Genomic DNA, 19,414 nt, shown 5'->3' on the forward strand with positions numbered 1-19,414 from the left:
TCTCTAAAAAGAGTTGTTCTCCAAGATGCGATCTAATTTTTTAACCCCCAGACGTTTGATGAAAAACCTTACACCTAGTGCTTATTAAACACAACAGACCTTTCGTTTCCTTCGGCATATTTAGGCTGCAGTACATTAGGACTTTGTAACAGGTATGCCTCTTCATATGTAAAGCGCACAAATGTAAATTTTGTCAGTACCACTTTTCATTATGGCCTATGTATTGTTCTTATGCTGTACACAGTTTGCGAGTGTATTTATGTTTTTCCCATTTTTGCTGCAGATCAGATGATGGTCATTAAAGACCGAAGCCGGTAATCTGTTAACAAAAAGTTTGTGACCATAGACGTAAATTAAAGGAAACTTAGAAATTAGCATATTCTCACGTATTTTGGGAACTAGAAGCTTTTTTGTCTAGGTAGATGCGGGGCTTGGATCTGATAGTGATAAGACCAACTGATTTGTGCTCCGATGAAAATTATTAATATCGTGATATTTCAGCACTGAAATGTTTGGTAAGCGCCGTAAAGTGTGGAAGAGAGTTCGATTTAATGCACGCTGTGAAATGCAGAACTAAATTCCACGTGGCATGTTTCTTACTCGCGAACATGAACATTTTGCTATGTGAGAATGATTGACGAGCTATTCTGAAAGAAACCATCCGTTAGTAAACTTCCGCGGAAGGATAATTAATAACTATCATAAACTGCCCACGGTTATGAATGATGTGTGCGTGTGAACTTTTCAGACTTTGTGCGGCTTAGAGTAAGGCCTGGTTGTAGCTGTTGTAAGCAAGCTTATCATAATAGAATGAAATTTTAAGTACATAAATACTTTCATTTAGCTATTATTAAACTTCCAGAGACAAAACAAATTTTAGTGCGACTTGTGGTTACGAGGTGTCCAGCAGTTTCTCGACAGTTTCTTCCCGGATGAGAACTGCATTTCATAACTTCAAGCAAGCGCGTGTGTGTGAGAAGCGATTCACCACAAGGTGAGCGAAACTTTTTACACGAAGCAGCGAGAAATCCTGCCGGCACAAAAATGACAGTGCACAGAAAAAAAATAGTTCAAATGGCTCTGGGCACTATGGGACTTAACATCTGAGGTCATCAGTCCCCTAGAACATAGAACTAATTAAACCTAACTAACCTAAGGACATCACACACATCCATGCCCGAGGCAGGATTCGAACCTGCGACCGTAGCAGTCGCGCGGTTCCAGACTGAAGGCGCCTAGATCCGCTCGGACACCACGGCCGGCTGACAGTGCACAGAGGGGTACACAGTTTTTTGATAGGTTTAACATTCTTTGTATGAACCGAAATGTTGAAACAAGTATGGTGTTGATAAATGGAACGATCCTTTTTCTTATCGACATTCGAATGCTCTTCTTCTAAATATGAGCAAGTGGTGTATAGCTTGTTAATGTCAGCTGTTCCTTGTTTCCACAGTAAAAGTCAACTTAATCACGAGTTCGTAGCCGGCCGCTGTACCCAAGCGGTTCTAGGCGCTTCAGTCCGTAACCACGCTGCTGCTATGGTCGCAGGTTCGAAACATGGCTCGGGCATGGATGTGTATGACGTCCTTAAGTTAGTTAGGTTTAAGTAGTTCTAAGTCCAGGGCACTGATGACCTCAGATGTTAAGTCCCATAGTGCTTAGAGCCATTTGAATCTTTTTTTAACGAGTTCGGATACATATTTGACATATGTTTTCATGAGAACCTTCTGATACACTGGAAGTTACAATAATCGTAGTTGACCCTGCATTCATTTCGTACCAAACAGGGCGAAGAATAAATACGTTTTATATTTTTTGCGTAGACCTGTCTCTTGACACACATAATGAGGGCTCCTGGTTTTAGAGGCCTGTTTGGCAGGATTTTCCACACTGACTGCAGACTTACATTTGAATTGTAGGATATTTCTTGAATGATTTTGCGACACATCGAAAACGGTGAGTTACTTTCGATTTACGTTAACCCGGATGGGCATCAATGTTTAAAATCCTTTTGTCCCTTTCTCAAATTATATCTGCTGCCAGTTTTAGTATCTAGCTGAGCCTTACAAGACGCACTTTCTGCCGTATTCCCATCGACTTCCTATTCACTTTGGACTAGAAAAGGGGGAAGCTAGTAGTTTACTGATTTCTTGCATACGTTAATCGTCTGGCGTGCTTACGACGTCTTCCTGTTTCAAGACTGCGCAAAGGAGGGATGCTGCGAATATAGTATGGGCACAAGAAGATGGAAAACGCTCTAAACAATCTGCTTTACTCAAGGTGGGATATATTTGATAACCCATCACGTTATATCTTGAAAAGCATGAATTCTTGACTATTCGTGGAGAATTCCTAGAACATGGAAACGGGGTGAAGGTCTGAAAACTTGTAAGACAATTTACATCAAAATGGGACTTTATTGCGATAATCCAAATACCCGAAAGACGCACTTCAAGCATTGACGAATCAGTATTACAAGAAAGGTGGTCACTTAATATGTGTAATGATGGGGCTCTGATAAAATGCAGCAGGACCCTGTGCGCCTTGCGCAATGGTAACACCTGTTCCCGTGAGATCACGTACGTTAAGCGCGGTCGGAGTGGGTTAGCATTTGGATGGATGACCATCCGGTCTGTCATAAGGGAACAATAATTTGGGTTTTTATACACGTAATCAAACGCCCGTAGAGGTTCTAAGAACATTAGGACCTTATCCCAAAACAATGAATCCACAGAAACCAAAAACAAGTTGGGTGAACCACGAGGGGTGTTGAATAAATAATACAACAAACATTTTTGTGAAGGCAGTTCGATTTTATTCAGGATTCCAACACACCATATTATATCGCATTCTATTAGCTACAAAACACTTTTTTTAATGCAACGGCCTTACGCCACCTTGCTGGGAAGGTCTGTACGCGAGCGTGGTACCATTCTGTAGGAGGACGTCCGAGCCCACGTCCCCCGTCATCATTAACCTCCCCATCACCCACGTACGCCTTTCCGCAGAGTGCAATGAGCCAGAGGTGGAAGTCGGTCTTCTGTCAGGTGGCGCTGAGGCCAGAGGGCAGTCGCTTTTGAGTGTCCCGATTTGTGGGCGAATCTGTCAGCACTACCAACAGAGACGGCCAGTTGTGTAGCGAGATGTTTGATTGGTTGGTTGGTTGGTTGGTTTTGGGGAAGGAGACCAGACAGCGTGGTCATCGGTGTCATCGGATTAGGGAAGGATTGGGAAGGAAGTCGGCCGTGACCTTTCAGAGGAACCATCCCGGCATTTGCCTGGAGTGATTTAGGGAAACCACGGACAACGTAAATCAGGATGGCCGGACGCGGGATTGAACCGTCGTCCTCCCGAATGCGAGTCCAGTGTGTTAACCACTGCGCCACCCCGCTTGGTGTTTGATTGGGATTCGTCGATCACCTCTGATGAGAGAGTCCGCTCGTTCCAACACTGCAGCACTCACAGCTGTGTGAGGCCGGATGGCGCGAGGCAGGTCGGACGGGTTTGCGCCGCCTCGTTGCGATGTCGGCAGACGCCTCGCCCAACGACTCACCGTGCTTTTGTTCACTGCCATGTCTCCGTAGACCTCCTGCAGGCGCCTATTAATAACTGCGACGCTCTGGCTTTCCGTGAAAAGGAACTGAATGACAGTTCTCTGCTTGGAACGAACATACGTTATGACGCCATTGTGGAGGATACATATAGAGCCGCCATCTGTCGGAACTTCATGAAACTATAGGGGCCGAAGCGGGAATGTTCCACAACAACTTCTGCCTATTTTATACTGAAACGGGCCCACATAAAAAAAATGTGTTGCAATAATTATTGAACGCCTTTAGTTGATTGGGTTGGAATTTTTCAATAGACCTTTCATTTTAAATTGCATTTCCGCCACACAAACACTTTTATTCACTTACACTGCCAAGGACCACGACATACACTACTGGCCATTAAAATTGCTACACCAAGAAGAAATGCAGATGATAAATGGCTATTCATTGGACAAATATATTATACTAGAACTGACATGCGATTACATTTTCACGCAATTTGGGTGCATAGATCCTGAGAAATCAGTATCCAGAACAACCACCTCTGGCCGTAATAACGACCTTGATACGCCTGAGCATTGAGTCAAACTGACCATGGATGGCGTGTACAGGTACACCTGCCCATGCAGCTTCAACACGATACCACACTTCATCACGAGTAGTGACTGGCGTATTGTGACGAGCCAATTGCTCGGCCACCATTGACCAGACGTTTTCAATTGGTGAGAGATCTGGAGAATGTGGAGGCCAGGGCAGCAGTCGAACATTTTCTGTATCCAGAAAGGCCCGTACAGGACCTGCAACATGAGGTCGTGCATTATCCTGCTGAAATGTAGCGTTTCGCACGGATCCAATGAAGAGTAGAGCCACGGATCGTAACACATCTGAAATCTACCGCCCACTGTTGAAAGTGCCGTCAACGCGAACAAGAGATGACCAAGACGTGTAACCAATGGCACCCCATACCATCATGCCGGGTGATACGCCAGTATGGCGATGACGAATACACGCTTCCGATGTGCGTTTACTGCGATGTCGCCAAACACGGATGCGACCATCATGATGCAGTAAACCGAACCTGGATTCATCCGAAAAAATGTTTATCCATTCGTGCATCCAGGTTCGTCGTTGAGTACACCATCGCAGGCGCTCCTGTCTGTGATGCAGTGTCAAGGGTAATCGCAGCCATGGTCTCCAAGCTGATAGTCCATGCAGCTGAAAACGTCGTCAAACTGTTGGTGCAGATGGTTGTTGACTTACAAACGTCCCCATCTGTTGACTCAGGGATCGAGACGTGGCTGCATGATCCGTTACAGCCATGCGGATAAGTAGCCTGTCATGTCGACTGCTAGTGATACGAGGCCGTTGGGATCGGGCACGGCGTTCCGTATTACCCTCCTGAACCCACCGATTCCATATTCTGACAACTGTCAATGGATCTCGACCAACGCGAGCAGCAATGTCGCGATAAGATAAACCGCAATCGCGATAGGCTACATACGACCTTTATCAAAATCGGAAACGTGATGGTACGCATTTCTCCTCCTCACACGAGGCACCACAACAATGTTTGACCAGGCAACGCCGGTCAATTGCTGTTTGTGTATGAGAAATCGGTTGGAAACTTTCCTCATGTTAGCACGTTGTAGGTGTCGCCACCGGCGGCAACCTTGTGTGAATGCTCTGAAAAGCTAATCTTTTGCATATCACAGCATCGTCTTGCTGCCGGTTAAATTTCGCATCTGTAGCACGTGGTCTTCGTGGTGCAGCAATTTTAATAGCCAGTAGTGTTATTACTTTCATCACACTTGACGATCGCCTGACGCGGATATTGAAGCACAAGGCGGGGGAAACGATTACAAAATCAGCAATAAAATGACTAATGGAGACAAATACGAAAATTATGTGCAGATCGATAAAGGCGATTATCCATATAAACATTTACGAACTTTACCCAAGATTGGTATGACATTGAACTTCATCATTCAAGATTACCAACTCATTTACTTCCCGAAATTTCGTTTTAAAAAACTTCATCTAACGAATTATGATGTACACGAATTGAGAAACATTAATTCTTAGAGGCATACAAATAGATTCAAGTTACGAGGCACAAATGCTGAAGGCACATGGCTATGTTCGGTCACAGTAATTGTATCGTTAAGTTCGTTCATTTCACAGTAATTAAGTAGGAATTATACCGCAAATAAAATCACGGATATAGCCGACCGCGTAATTTAATTAACTGTATGATTCTCTAACAAAAACAACCGTTAAGTCCGACTAGCACAAATGAGGTCACACCAGTTCATGCTCGGGAGAACGAAAGCGTATTTGCAGATCGGCGGCGAATCATCAAGTAACTTAAAAAAGCGGTATCTAATGGCCGTTGTCGCAAGGGCGTGTTCTTTTTCTTTCGACGGCGTGGGATAGGGATCCCAGCCAATTGTACGGACGAAAAGCTAAGAATCTAAAAATAAGTACTTTTCCAGACATCTTTGGAGGAAATCCAAAACGTCTGGAGCTCTACACGATAGAAAAGAAACGCTCTGCCCCACCGCCGACATATTTGAAAACAGTCATTCGTAAATTCACACTTACTGATAACATTTAGATGAGGGTGGAAACAGGTTACTGGTTATCAAAACTAATAAAACCCTTTTCGAAGATTTTATCATGCAACACAGAAGACGCATGTGCAAACAGTAATAGTAACAAGAAGGGAAAATGAGTTGCGAATAAAGGAAGAGGGCTAACGTAGACACCTACCAACGTTAAAAGTTTTATATCAATGTACTAGAACGCCCTTAAAAAGAATATTAAAACATACGTAGTTCAGTATTTCGGCCGATACAAGAGTTAAAAGTATTAACCATGCAACAAAATTACGTTGCGCTAATCATTTGCCAAAAATCTCGATTCGAATCTTAAACCGTTGTGAAATGAAAATGTCTTACCTCATACGCAAATCATTCTCCATATTCGTATTCTTTAACGACACTACACATTCTCAAGAGGCTGTCGACCATTCCCAGTCTACAACTTCGTAACTGCATAATATAGCACACTTTAGCATCAATAAACTATTATGTATGATGGCTCGTTCACTGTTTATTGCTGCTGTCATAAAACGGTATCAGAGTTTAATAGTCCTGCAGTTGCTACATACAGGATATATCTGACACTTGCTTTCAGAGGATGCTGTTGAGTTTAAGAGATATTACTTTGTGGTAAGAACACCTCATCGCGTGTTCATTTATTTACTACATACAGTACATACGTTTGACACTGGCTTTCAGGGGATGCTGTTCAGTTTGTTTAAGCGATATTACTTAGTGGTGCTAACGCCTCACATGTGTTAATTTATTTAGACGCACTGGTAGGGACAGGTTCCTAGTATGTTAGATGAACGAGCTGTCCTTTTGAGGTACCCAGAGGAAAGGGCGGGAATGAGATGAAGGGCAGAGGCATAGAAGAAGAAGAAGAAGAAGAAGAAGAAGAAGACGAGGAAGAAGAAGACAAAACGAGAAGACAGGGGAGGGGTTGGGGTGGTGGGGATAGAGAAATCACAAACTTCAGTTCTTGAACGGCAAAATTGTAGCCTAGTTTGCTCCCCCCCCTGTATCCATAAGAGCGATATCGTAAGCGTTCGCAACTCTCTCTTTGCTCTGTCAATTTTCAGCCTTTCTCTCATTCAGCGAGCGAGGCTGTTAGAATACTAATTTATGGGCGGGCCAAAACGGTGAAGCGAGGCAGAGTACTCGCCACGAGAGGGAGTGCTGCAGTAGCAGTTTCGTTTCTTCTGCCCCGCCGGTGTGCAATCGCGAGAATCCATGCGTGATCGGAGCTTCCCTCGGTAATAAAAGCAAGCGAGCGGCCTTCTGCATCGCTAAACGTCAGACGGGCTCATTAATATTTCATAAACCCCGTCGCTAGAGCAGGCAAACAAGGAGGAAGATCCTGGCCGCGTACCAACGCTTTGCGAGGTGCGACTAACATCCTTCGGCGTAGGAAGACAATAGGAGTCCACTGCTGTGCGTTCGGGGCAGTTAGCTAATGCGAAGGCGATCGGCGGGATGCCTATATGCCAGGCGTCCTCTTGCGGCTGTAGCACGTTTTCCCTCAAATAGTGCTAGATTCCTAAAGGGTGTTTCAGATTGCTATTTGGAAATGTTTCTCTGCGTAAAATGATATATTTTCTTCTCCAACTGTGACAGTTGGGTCTTAAGTACCGTATTGGCCCGAATATAAGCCGCACTACAATATAATGGACAAAATGGCTCTGAGCACTATGGAACTTAACTTCTGAGGCCATCAGTCCCCTACAACTTTGAACTACTTAAACCAAACTAACCTAAGGACACCACACACATCCATCCCCGAGGCAAGATTCGAACTTGCGACCGTAACGATCGCGCGGTTCCAGACAGTAGCGCCGAGAACCGATCGGCCACCCCGGCCGGCTAGAATATGATCTGAACCCGTAATTATACAGAGACTAACGACGGAAACGCAATGGAGAAAAATTTACCTCACATTAAGTCACGGTTAATCACACTCTTTATGTAATTACGTAGGCAAATCACACATAGATGCCACCATTCTAGTCATTGTCTTCTCCGATCTCACAGTTCGTGTTTTCGTCACTTTCCCCCGAAAGTCCGCAGTTCTCGCTAACATCCAATACACTGAAGGACGAACACTTCACATAAGAGATAAATGAGAGAAAAAAATACATCAACTGGGCCGAATTCCGAAATTCGTTGGTGATACTCTTTCGGCGTTTTGGATCGTTGATAAGGTTTATGTTTTACCATTTTGTCAGAGGATAGCTGAACCTTTCCTGTCGTGAAAAGAAACTGTACAGTAGCCACAACAATAGTCATTACCTAAATGAAAATTCGAACATCGGCGAGGTTTACTTTGCCTCTCTCTCTCTCTCTCTCTCTCTCTCTCTCGTAAATTTTCGTGGTCGAATTTTTGGGATAAAGTACGTCCCAAATTCAGCCCAATATAGGATATCTGTTGAACGTAGCTGACTGTGATGTGTACACGTACATTTTCAATGTTGAGTTCCTACATACTGGTATATATTCCGCAAGTCACTATATACTGTAAGGCGTAGAACACATTGTAGCGCTTTTGTTGTCGTAGAAAATACTTGAGACTGTTCAGCCCTCTGAAGCCTTCGAGGAAATTATCACTCTTCGTGACGAGATTAATAAAGGGAAAAGCTGGAGAACGACTGGTGAAAATGTACTTCCAGCTCGGCAACTCCTTCCTGTAATTTCACAAATAATTAGCCGGGCACAGTGGCCGAGCGGTTCTAGGCGCTTCAGTCAGGAACCGCGCAACCGCTACGGTCGCAGTTTCGAATCCTGCCTCGGCCACGGATGTGTGTGATAGGTTAGTTAGGTTTAAGTAGTTCTAAGTTCTAGGGGACTGATGACCTCAGATGTTAAGTCCCAGAGTGCTCAGAGCCATTTGAACCATTTTTTCACAAATGATTCACAGATATCCTGTAAAGCTGCCTGTCACATTCAGCTTAGCATCGGATCTCGTTAATGCAAAACTGATGTATCAGTTGGAGTGTGCTTAAAATTACTGACGGAGGAGCTACAGACGTAACTGAGACATTGTAAACGGAATTAAGATTTGTGTACTGTTTCCAATAAAGTGTTAAAAATGATACATCTTTCACAATTTGCGAATGGGGAAGAATCCACATTTCCGCACTACAAGTGGCTCCAACAACCTATCCCCCGAAAATTAATACGTAAATTACAGAAGTAAATAATTGTGAAGAGCGACCAGCCTATGCAGAAGAATACATGTAATAGTTAGAGGGAACCAATTAAGAAAAGATACATACATAACCAATGAGTTATGAGATTTAGACAAGGAAACGAGACGTCTAGCGGGTCAGCGCATGCCTTACCATGGATGCATCATAGTGTAGCCGATGGACAGCGCTTAGGTCCGGAACAAACACGTGTTACCGCCGCCATCCTCGTCATACCGCGCTTATTGGAAAACTAGCTGACAAGCACGGCACAGACCGGACATCAATTTTGCCAATTTTCTATTAGAAACAAAAACAAAAAGTGAACTGTATTTCTTATGTAATACTGAAAAAATTCATTTCCATATATTCGTGAAACCATCTTTGAAATTATGAAACATTTTCTGTGGGCTGGTTGCACCTGCTTCGCGAGTGTACAGTGTGGTTTTGTACACGTCTCTATGGCAACCCCTCTTCATAACTCTGAAGAGGGCTATTGTTTACGCCTACAGCCTTTTGCATTCACGTAAGCTTTCAAAAGCTCTGCTACGTGTCAGGGATTTCCTTGACTCAATTGTAATAGTGTCTTAGCAGTAAAGAATAAATGTATTAAAACTTTATGCACGATGTAGCATTTTATCACGGATCTCAGTGTTTATGACTTGATATCGCTTAAACCACGTCTCGTACAATGATATAATTCAGTAGGTGCATTTAGCGGCATATGTGGATACTGCCTGCGAAATGCATTGTAAGTACAGGTAGTAAGTAGCACAGAACTAATACATTTAAACATGATGCATGATGCGGCTGTCTTTCACGCTTCTCCTTGTTCATGGCGTCATGTCTGCCGAACCATTATACACTCCTGGAAATGGAAAAAAAACACATTGACACCTGTGTGTCAGACCCACCATACTTGCTCCGGGCACTGCGAGAGCAATGATCACACGCACGGCACAGCGGACACACCAGGAACCGCGGTGTTGGCCGTCGAATGGCGCTAGCTGCGCAGCATTTGTGCACCGCCGCCGTCAGTGTCAGCCAGTTTGCCGTGGCATACGGAGCTCCATCGCAGTCTTTAACACTGGTAGCATGCCGCGACAGCGTGGACGTGAACCGTATGTGCAGTTGACGGACTTTGAGCGAGGGCGTATAGTGGGCATGCGGGAGGCCGGGTGGACGTACCGCCGAATTGCTCAACACGTGGGGCGTGAGGTCTCCACAGTACATCGATGTTGTCGCCAGTGGTCGGCGGAAGGTGCACGTGCCCGTCGACCTGGGACCGGACCGCAGCGACGCACGGATGCACGCCAAGACCGTAGGATCCTACGCAGTGCCGTAGGGGACCGCACCGCCACTTCCCAGCAAATTAGGGACACTGTTGCTCCTGGGGTATCGGCGAGGACCATTCGCAACCGTCACCATGAAGCCGGGCTACGGTCCCGCACACCGTTAGGCCGTCTTCCGCTCACGCCCCAACATCGTGCAGCCCGCCTCCAGTGGTGTCGCGACAGGCGTGAATGGAGGGACGAATGGAGACGTGTCGTCTTCAGCGATGAGAGTCGCTTCTGCCTTGGTGCCAATGATGGTCGTATGCGTGTTTGGCGCCGTGCAGGTGAGCGCCACGATCAGGACTGCATACGACCGAGGCACAGAGGGCCAACACCCGGCATCATGGTGTGGGGAGCGATCTCCTACACTGGCCGTACACCACTGGTGATCGTCGAGGGGACACTGAATAGTGCACGGTACATCCAAACCGTCATCGAACCCATCGTTCTACCATTCCTAGACCGGCAAGGGAACTTGCTGTTCCAACAGGACAATGCACGTCCGCATGTATCCCGTGCCACCCAACGTGCTCTAGAAAGTGTAAGTCAACTACCCTGGCCAGCAAGATCTCCGGATCTGTCCCCCATTGAGCATGTTTGGGACTGGATGAAGCGTCGTCTCACGCGGTCTGCACGTCCAGCACGAACGCTGGTCGAACTGAGGCGCCAGGTGGAAATGGCATGGCAAGCCGTTCCACAGGACAACAACCAGCATCTCTACGATGGTCTCCATGGGAGAATAGCAGCCTGCATTGCTGCGAAAGGTGGATATACACTGTACTAGTGCCGACATTGTGCATGCTCTGTTGCCTGTGTGTATGTGCCTGTGGTTCTGTCAGTGTGATCATGTGATGTATCTGACCCCAGGAATGTGTCAATAAAGTTTCCCCTTCCTGGGACAATGAATTCACGGTGTTCTTATTTCAATTTCCAGGAGTGTAGGTAGGTGTTCCTCACCCCGACAGCGATTGTTGCCCTACAGTAAAGGTTATGTACAACGGACTAGTAGAAATCGGTCCAGTGGTTTAAGAGAGGTGAAGAAACATACACAGACACACACACACACACACACACACACACACACACACTTACACAAAGATACTGGTATAGGCATGTGTCTTCGATTGTGGAGACATGTAAACAGGCACAATACGGCGCTGCGGCTGGCAACGCCTATACAAGACAACAAGTGTCTGGCGCAGTTGTTCAGTCGGTTACTGCTGCTACAATGGCAGGTTATCAAGGTTTAAGAGAGTCTGAACGTGGTGTTATAGTCGGCGCACGAACGATGTGACAAAGCATTCCCGAGCTAGTGACGTGGTGTGGATTTTCCCGTACGACCATTTAACGGATGCACCGTGAATATAAAGAATCCGGCAAAACATCAATTCGCCGACATCGGTGCGGCTGGAAAGAGATCCTGCAAGAAAGGTATCAACGACGACAGAAAGGAATCGTTCAAATTGACAGAAATGCAACCCTTTCGCAAATTGCTGCAAATTTCAGTGCTGGGCCGCCGGCCGGGTGGCCGAGCGGTTCTAGGCGCTACAGTCTGGAACCGCGAGACCGCTACGGTCGCAGTTTCGAATCCTGCCTCTGGCATGGATGTGTGTGATGTCCTTAGGTTAGCTAGGTTTAAGTAGTTCTAAGTTCTAGAGGACTGATGACCTCAGTAGTTAAGTCCCATAGTGCTCAGAGCCAATGCTGGGCCATCAACAAGTGTCAGCGTGCGAACCAGTCAACGAAACGTCATCAATATGGGACTTAGGAGCCGAAGGACCACACGTGTATCCTTCATAACTGCACGACACAAAGCTTTACGCCACAGCCAACAAAGCTGTAAGTAAATCGTGTTTGATTATCTACAGGGAAGCCCAAAATGTAAATGAATTTCATTTCATACCACTGACGATGTTTTAAGTGACTGAAACGCTACACCTATCGTGAAGTAAATACCCATTTTTAGTAGTTGCAAAGACGGATTTCAACGAAGTTTAATAGCCTGTTTTATCTGTGTAACAGGGTAATGTGGGAGATCTACGCGGTGATGCCTCCGTGCATCTCGGGACGAGCATGATACCATGTGTCACATTTTTGTGTGAGCGCCAATGGGTGTTTGGACCCGCCAAGTGGCACCTGCGAGAGACGGGGCGGGCATTCCTGCACACAATGGCGAACGGCGCGTAGAGCGAGGTCGGCACCGCCCACGGAGCGAAAGGTCACAAGCAGCCGGCAGCCGCACACCGTCGGTACGGAACACTGAGCGTCCCACCGCGACCACCTGTGCATGGCCGTGCACGGTCTGCTGGCCGATACACCTGTGCATGGCCGTGCACGGTCTGCTGGCCGATACACCACGTCAGCATCAGGCGAGACACATCGTCCAACCAGTAAACTCCGAAGAAGGACTGAATTTCCTTCTCCACTCCTCCCACATGAATTCACCATAGGCTGTAAAATGTTCCTGCATCTCAAAAGCTCAGATAAACCGCCGCGATCTTCGTCAGGAGTTCACTGGCGTGGTGGCAAACAGTTAGACGCTTAAAGGTACCGCTCGACACCATTGTCTCTTCATCGAAGGCTTCGTGGATTCTCGCGATATCTCCGTGCGCCGGAATCCTTGCGCTCTTGGAGACTGAGACTGAATATACCAAGTATTATTCCAAGGCTTTCCGCAGATTAAAATTGTGTGCTGCACCGAGACTCGAACCTGGGACCTTTGCCTTTGGTTTTCACGAGCTATCGAAGTACGTAATTCTTTCACGAAAGAAGATGAAGTAAATATTCCATAATTCTAAACCAGAACAGCTGTTAGCATGAGTGACATAAAAGTAGATATCTTAGGTGTTGCGAAACAACTCAAATCACTTACGAAGGGCAAGTCTTCCGGTCCAGATGGTATACCAGTCGGGTTCCTTTCAGAGTATGCAGACACAATAGCGCCTTTCTTAGCAATCATATACAACCGCTCACTTGACGAAAGGTCTGTTCCTAAAGACTCGAAAGTAGCACAGGCCACACCAACATTCAAGAAAGGAAATAGGAGGAACCCATTGAATTACAGACCAATATCACTGACCTCAATTTGCAGTAGGATTTTGGAGCATGTGCTGTACTCGAACATTATGAATCACCTCGAAGAAAATGGCTTATTGATACATAACCAACACGGAGTCAGAAAATATCGTTCTTGTGCAGCACAGCTAGCTCTTTATTCCCATGAAGTAATGAGTGCTGTCGACAAGGGATCTCAGATCGATTCCATATTTCGAGATTTCCAGAAGGCTTTTGATACCGTTCCTCACAAACGACTATTAATCAAATTGCGTGAATATGGAGCATCGTCTCAGTTGTGTGACTGGATTCATTACTTTCTCTCAGAGAGGTCACAGTTCGTAGTGAGAGACGGTAAATCATCGAGCAGAACAGAAGTGATATCTGGCGTTCCGCAAGGTAGTGTCATAGGCGCTCTGCTTTTCCTGATTCACATAAATGATCAAGGTGATAATCTGAGCAGCCCCCTTAGATTGTTTGCAGATGATGCTGTAATTTACAGTCTAGTAAAATCATCAGACGATCAATTCGAATTACAAAATGGTCTAGAGAGAATTTCTGCATGGTGAGAAAAGTGGCAATTGGCACTAAACAAAGAAAAGTGCGAAGTCATCCACATGGGTACTATAAGAAATACGATAAATTTTGGGTACACGATAAATCGCACAAATCTAAGGGCTGTCAATTCTACTAAATACCTAGGAATTACAATTACAAGAAACTTAAATTGAAAAGACCACATAGATAATATTGTGGGGAAGGCGAAACAAAGACTGCGCTTTGTTAGCAGAACACTTAGAAGATGCGACAAACCCACGAAAGAAGTAGCCTACATTACACTTGTCCGTCCTCTGCTGGAATATTGCTGCGAGGTGTGGGATCCTTACCAGGTAGGATAGATGGAGGACATCGAAAAAGTGCAAATAAGGGCAGCTCGTTTCGTGTTATCGCGCAATAGAGGTGAGAGTGTCACTGATATGATACGCGAATTGGGGTGGCAGTCACTGAAACAAAGGCTGTTTCCTTTGCAGCGAGATCTATTTACGAAATTTCAATCACCAACTTTCTCTTCCGAATTCGAAAATATTTTATTGATACCCACCTACGTAGGTATAAATGATCATCATATTAAAATAAGAGAAATCAGAGATCGAACGGAAAGATTTAGGAGCTCTTTTTTCGCACGCGCCATTCGAGAGTGGAATGGTAGAGAAGTAATCTGAGAATGGTTCGATGAACCTTCTGCCAGGCACTTAAGTGTGGATTGTTGAGTAACAATGCAGATGTAGATGTAGAATCACGACCCACCCTCACAGCTTTATTTCCACCAGTACCTCACCTCCTACCTTCTTATCTATAAATGTTGTTCAGAAGTCAAAGATGAATTTACATGATTGCCTTCCTAAGGGTCATCAGATTTGTTTTGTCCCCTCGATACACGAGTAAATTTGACAGCGTACCAAAATGATTATTGGAGGCTAGGCAAAGTGCTCAAGATGATCACGCTGATCGTCCTACAGCGAAAATATTTTATTTTACTTTTGAGGCTTCGCTCACATTAATGGTGCAATACCTGCTTTAGACTTGTCGTCGGATGTTCTGAGAGAAATACCATGTAACTCGTTAACTCAGGTCTCTTTTGGGCTGCACAACTGTCTAGTTACTAAGCAACAAATTCAAAAGTTCTAATGATAAGAAGCTGAAACCAGTCTTTGCACTATTTATGTGACTTGAAATGGACTAACTGAATTTACGATTTTCAGTGATTACTATCCTGTAGGCATCTATTCAGAAAGATTCCTAGATCCGACCACTGTAATCGGAAACCTACACCGGTAGGTCAATGAATCGCCCCAAGCAGGTTTCTGGCAACCTTCTCCTTCATTCTGCATAACTACAAAAGGAGGTAATGGTTCAAAGTCAATAGGTCAAAAGTAACACCAAAAAACACCCAGTTTCAATTTTTCACGGAAAAAAATGTAATTTACTAGCTTCAATAAAACCACGCCTAGCCTGGCCCGCTTATCAAACGCCGCGTAACTAGTTGTTAGCGACACAATCTGTCCACTGAGCTCGAACACACTTGCTACAAACGTTCTACGTCTCCATACTGGGATTTATGGTTTTTGCTTCCGTACAGGCTTTCTTCTCATTTTCTCTTTTCCACTCATGATCATAAACTAACTACACAGAAATTTTAAAGACTATTATACATCATCTATGCCACAGGGACACACAGCACCCGTCCTACCTGCTGTAGTGAAACCAATTAGTTTGAAGATTAAAACACGGATACGTTCACATTTATTGTGATATCATCAACACAAATATAAATCTCAGGGCTGATTTGACTGAACATAGACACGACTCAGTAGCTAGGCAAGAAGGTTGGGTGGAATGGGGAGAGCAGTTAGTAGTTTCATCTCACTACCTCACAGGCAGTTTTGCATGAGGGTACGTGCAGCAGATGCAAAGTCGGCGCAATGTGTTTATCTTGCCTCATTCTTTGTGTGCCGACTCACTGACAGCCGTCAGCTTCCATCGTTCATTTTCCATGACTTCGTACCGACGACCTGGAAGTTGTAACATTATGTGATTGCCTTATCATTTTAAATCATTCACTAATCGAGCAGTCGCTCGGCAACAGCTACAGTTAGCAAATAATGTTGCGAGAATGTAAAAGGTGAACGACCTGTGACGTAACTTGTTTATTGTCGAAGCGCCGTCAGAGATGCAGTGAGTTATTGACTTTGAAAACCGCGGCGCGAAAAACGGACAGAAGAAGAACACTTTTACACATTTTTTTTTTTTTTGGAGGTACGAGATATTCTCGATGAACAGTTACTCATTCTTCTCTTGTCTCCTGTAACTTGTGTCGGGCGCGCATTTCTTGCCGCCGTATTATTATTGTTAAAAATAATATTGTTCTAGTGTAAAGTAAATGTGTAATACTAAAAGTTCCTAGCAGTAGACTTATTGTGCGACGTGTATGTGAAAACGTCAAAGGAAGTGTTTTCATTAAGAGAAGTGCCAGTCAAAACGGCATCCATGTTAAATCCTTCATTGCAGTGTAAGTTCGTCTATTAATTGCCATAAATTCAGAGTTAAATGGAACTGGTGTATGGACTATTCATTTACTATAGAATCTATGTCTCACTTCTTGATGAAATTATTTAATTTTCTATATGTTTCTGCCAAATAGAGAGTTCACAGTCACGAATTCTTTCGTCGAGTTCGGACGGAAGTTGCATGCGGCGAAACATTTTCTCCACGCCATATTCTACTGGTAAATGCATGATAAACTACGGTCCCTTAGGAAATTCATGTTGAGCTATCCAAAATACTTATATTTTGAATAGGCATTTTCTCTCCTCTGCAATGCAACTTCCGACTGATCAGACGATCCAACAAGAAACAGCCGCACACAGTCGGCATTCGCAAATATGTTTCCACCGCTGATTATAGCTATATGTTACAGCACAAAAGTAACATATTGTTATAATTAGCGACTACGAACGGGGACATTTATAACTGTATGTTTATGTACACACATTACGTAAACATATCGTTATAAGTCTTAACCCATTCCTTCTTTCTTGACTGTCGACGTAATCCCCTCCGAAATAGCGCGTTCGGCGCCCAAGTCAGGGCTCTAGTGCTTGTGCCTCTGACGACTGGCTTTTCCGAAAAGTGTTGGACGCGGTACGGCAGTGCAGGATGCTAACGACAATACAATCATACGGAGTAGGTTCCCAGATACGGGAGTCATTCGAAGATTTAACTAATGGAACCCAATACGGTGTCGTCAACGGCGACTGCTCATCAGAGATAAGGGTATCGTCAGGAATGCCACAGGGAAGTGTGGCAGGACAGCTACTATTCTCTGCATTCATAAATGGTCTGAAGCACAGGGTGAGCAGCTGTTTACGGATGATGATTTGGTGTACGGGAAGGTGTTCTAGTTGAATCACTGTAGGAGGATACAGGATGACTTAGACTAAATTTCTGGTTGGTCTAAAGTGTGACAACGTACTCTAAATATAGGAAAAACGTAAGTGAATGCAGGTAAGTAGGGAAAACAGTCCAGTAATGTTCGAATACAATATTAGTAATGAGTTCAGAATGAGATTTTCACTCTGCAGCGGAGTGTGCCTGGGTAGCTCAGTTGGTAGAGCACTTGCCCGCGAAAGGCAAAGGTCCCGAGTTCGAGTCTCGGTCCAGCACACAGTTTTAATCTGCCAGGAAGTTTTAGTAATGAGTTGCTTTACACAGCCACGTCGATTAAACACCTAGGCGTAACGTTACAATGCGATATGACATGGAACGAGCACGTAAGGAAGGTAATAGTAAAAGGCGAATGGGCGATTTTCGTTTATTGGTAGGATTTTGGGAAAGTTCTCTGTAAAGAAAGCCGCGTGAAGTACATTAGTGCGACCCATTGTCGAGTGCTTCTCAAGTGTCTGGGATCCCTCCCAGGCTGGATTAAAGGGACTGTGAGACTGTCCAGAAGCAGGCTGCCAGATTTGTTACCGGTAACTTCGATCAAAGTGCAAGTCTTACACAGGAATTCGCAGGAGACTCCCTGGAAGGAAATATTTAGCAGCGGTACAAGATACCATCCGTCACGCACTGTACGGTGGCTTATGGAGCATGTATGTAGATGTAGATATTGTCTGGAATAATTATCATGGAGAAGCAGAATTAGTGTGGTGGAGTTTGACGTCAGACAAGGATGTGCAACAGGATGGTTAAAGATCCAAGTACAGGACTGCAAGGGAGCCCATTCCACACTAAATGGAAAACGAATATGTCATGCAGTGATGATAACCATTAGAATGGAAGTAGGATTCGAAGACAAAGTCAACAGTTGGTTTGTGTTCTTCCCGAATTCGCTGCCTTCTCTTTATTCTAATATTCTCTATGCTGTTTATTTTGGGAACACAACGTACGACCAGCTTAGAGGAAGAAGTGATGACACTTTCTGGATGACCTGGCAATCATTTTGCAGGACAATGCTCAAGCACGTACAGTGCAAGCTGTTACTGATATGTTTGTATGATGGGGCTGCTAAGTGCTATACCACCAACTGCACTCCCCAGACTTAAGCCCTCGTGACTTCAACTCGATGTCTAAACTGAAGGAAACACTTCACGCCATTCGCTTCAGAACTGCTACAAATTCGTCGGGCAATAGAACGCGCGGCTCGAACTGTCAACACAACTGGCACTGCTAAGAGTATCCTACAACATCCACATCGCTGGCAACGGGTTATACACAATGCTGGTGACTACTTTGAGGGTCAGTAAAACTTTGAAACACGTATCTATTCGCTACGGTCCTACGTTCGAGTCCTGAATCGGGCGTGGATGTGTGTGATGTCCTTAGGTTAGTTAGGTTTAAGTAGTTCTAAGTTCTAGGGGACTGATGACCTTAGATATTAAGTCCCATAGTGCTCAGAGTCATTTGAACCATTTTGAATGTATCTATTTTTTTTTATAAATAGTTGCCAGTATTAAAGTTCTAACCCTTTTAGATTAGTTGCGCGAATTATTTTATCAACGCGCTGTTATAGACAAGAATATCTAACAGGAAATATTACGCTGCGGTAATTGCGATCGTCTTCCACAAATTACATGAAGATCTTCGCGATCAGCAGTAGTTTATCTGCGTTGGCAGTAGTCACAGTTCCTTGG

At 44.8% G+C, this 19,414-nt stretch overlaps 1 protein-coding gene and 1 non-coding gene across 2 annotated transcripts in view; one reads left to right on the top strand and one right to left on the bottom strand.

Annotated features, from left to right (window-relative positions):
* The window catches only part of LOC126161268 (brain-specific angiogenesis inhibitor 1-associated protein 2-like), a 627,170-nt gene that overhangs the window by 288,127 nt on the left and 319,629 nt on the right, over window positions 1-19,414 (bottom strand). The gene's annotated exons all lie outside the window — the stretch shown is intronic.
* On the top strand, window positions 17,872-17,946 carry Trnas-cga (transfer RNA serine (anticodon CGA)). The gene has a single exon. It is a non-coding gene; the product is annotated as a tRNA-Ser (tRNA).

This window comes from Schistocerca cancellata, chromosome 2 (genome assembly GCF_023864275.1).
Source record: "Schistocerca cancellata isolate TAMUIC-IGC-003103 chromosome 2, iqSchCanc2.1, whole genome shotgun sequence".
Taxonomy (NCBI): Eukaryota; Metazoa; Arthropoda; class Insecta; order Orthoptera; family Acrididae; genus Schistocerca; species Schistocerca cancellata.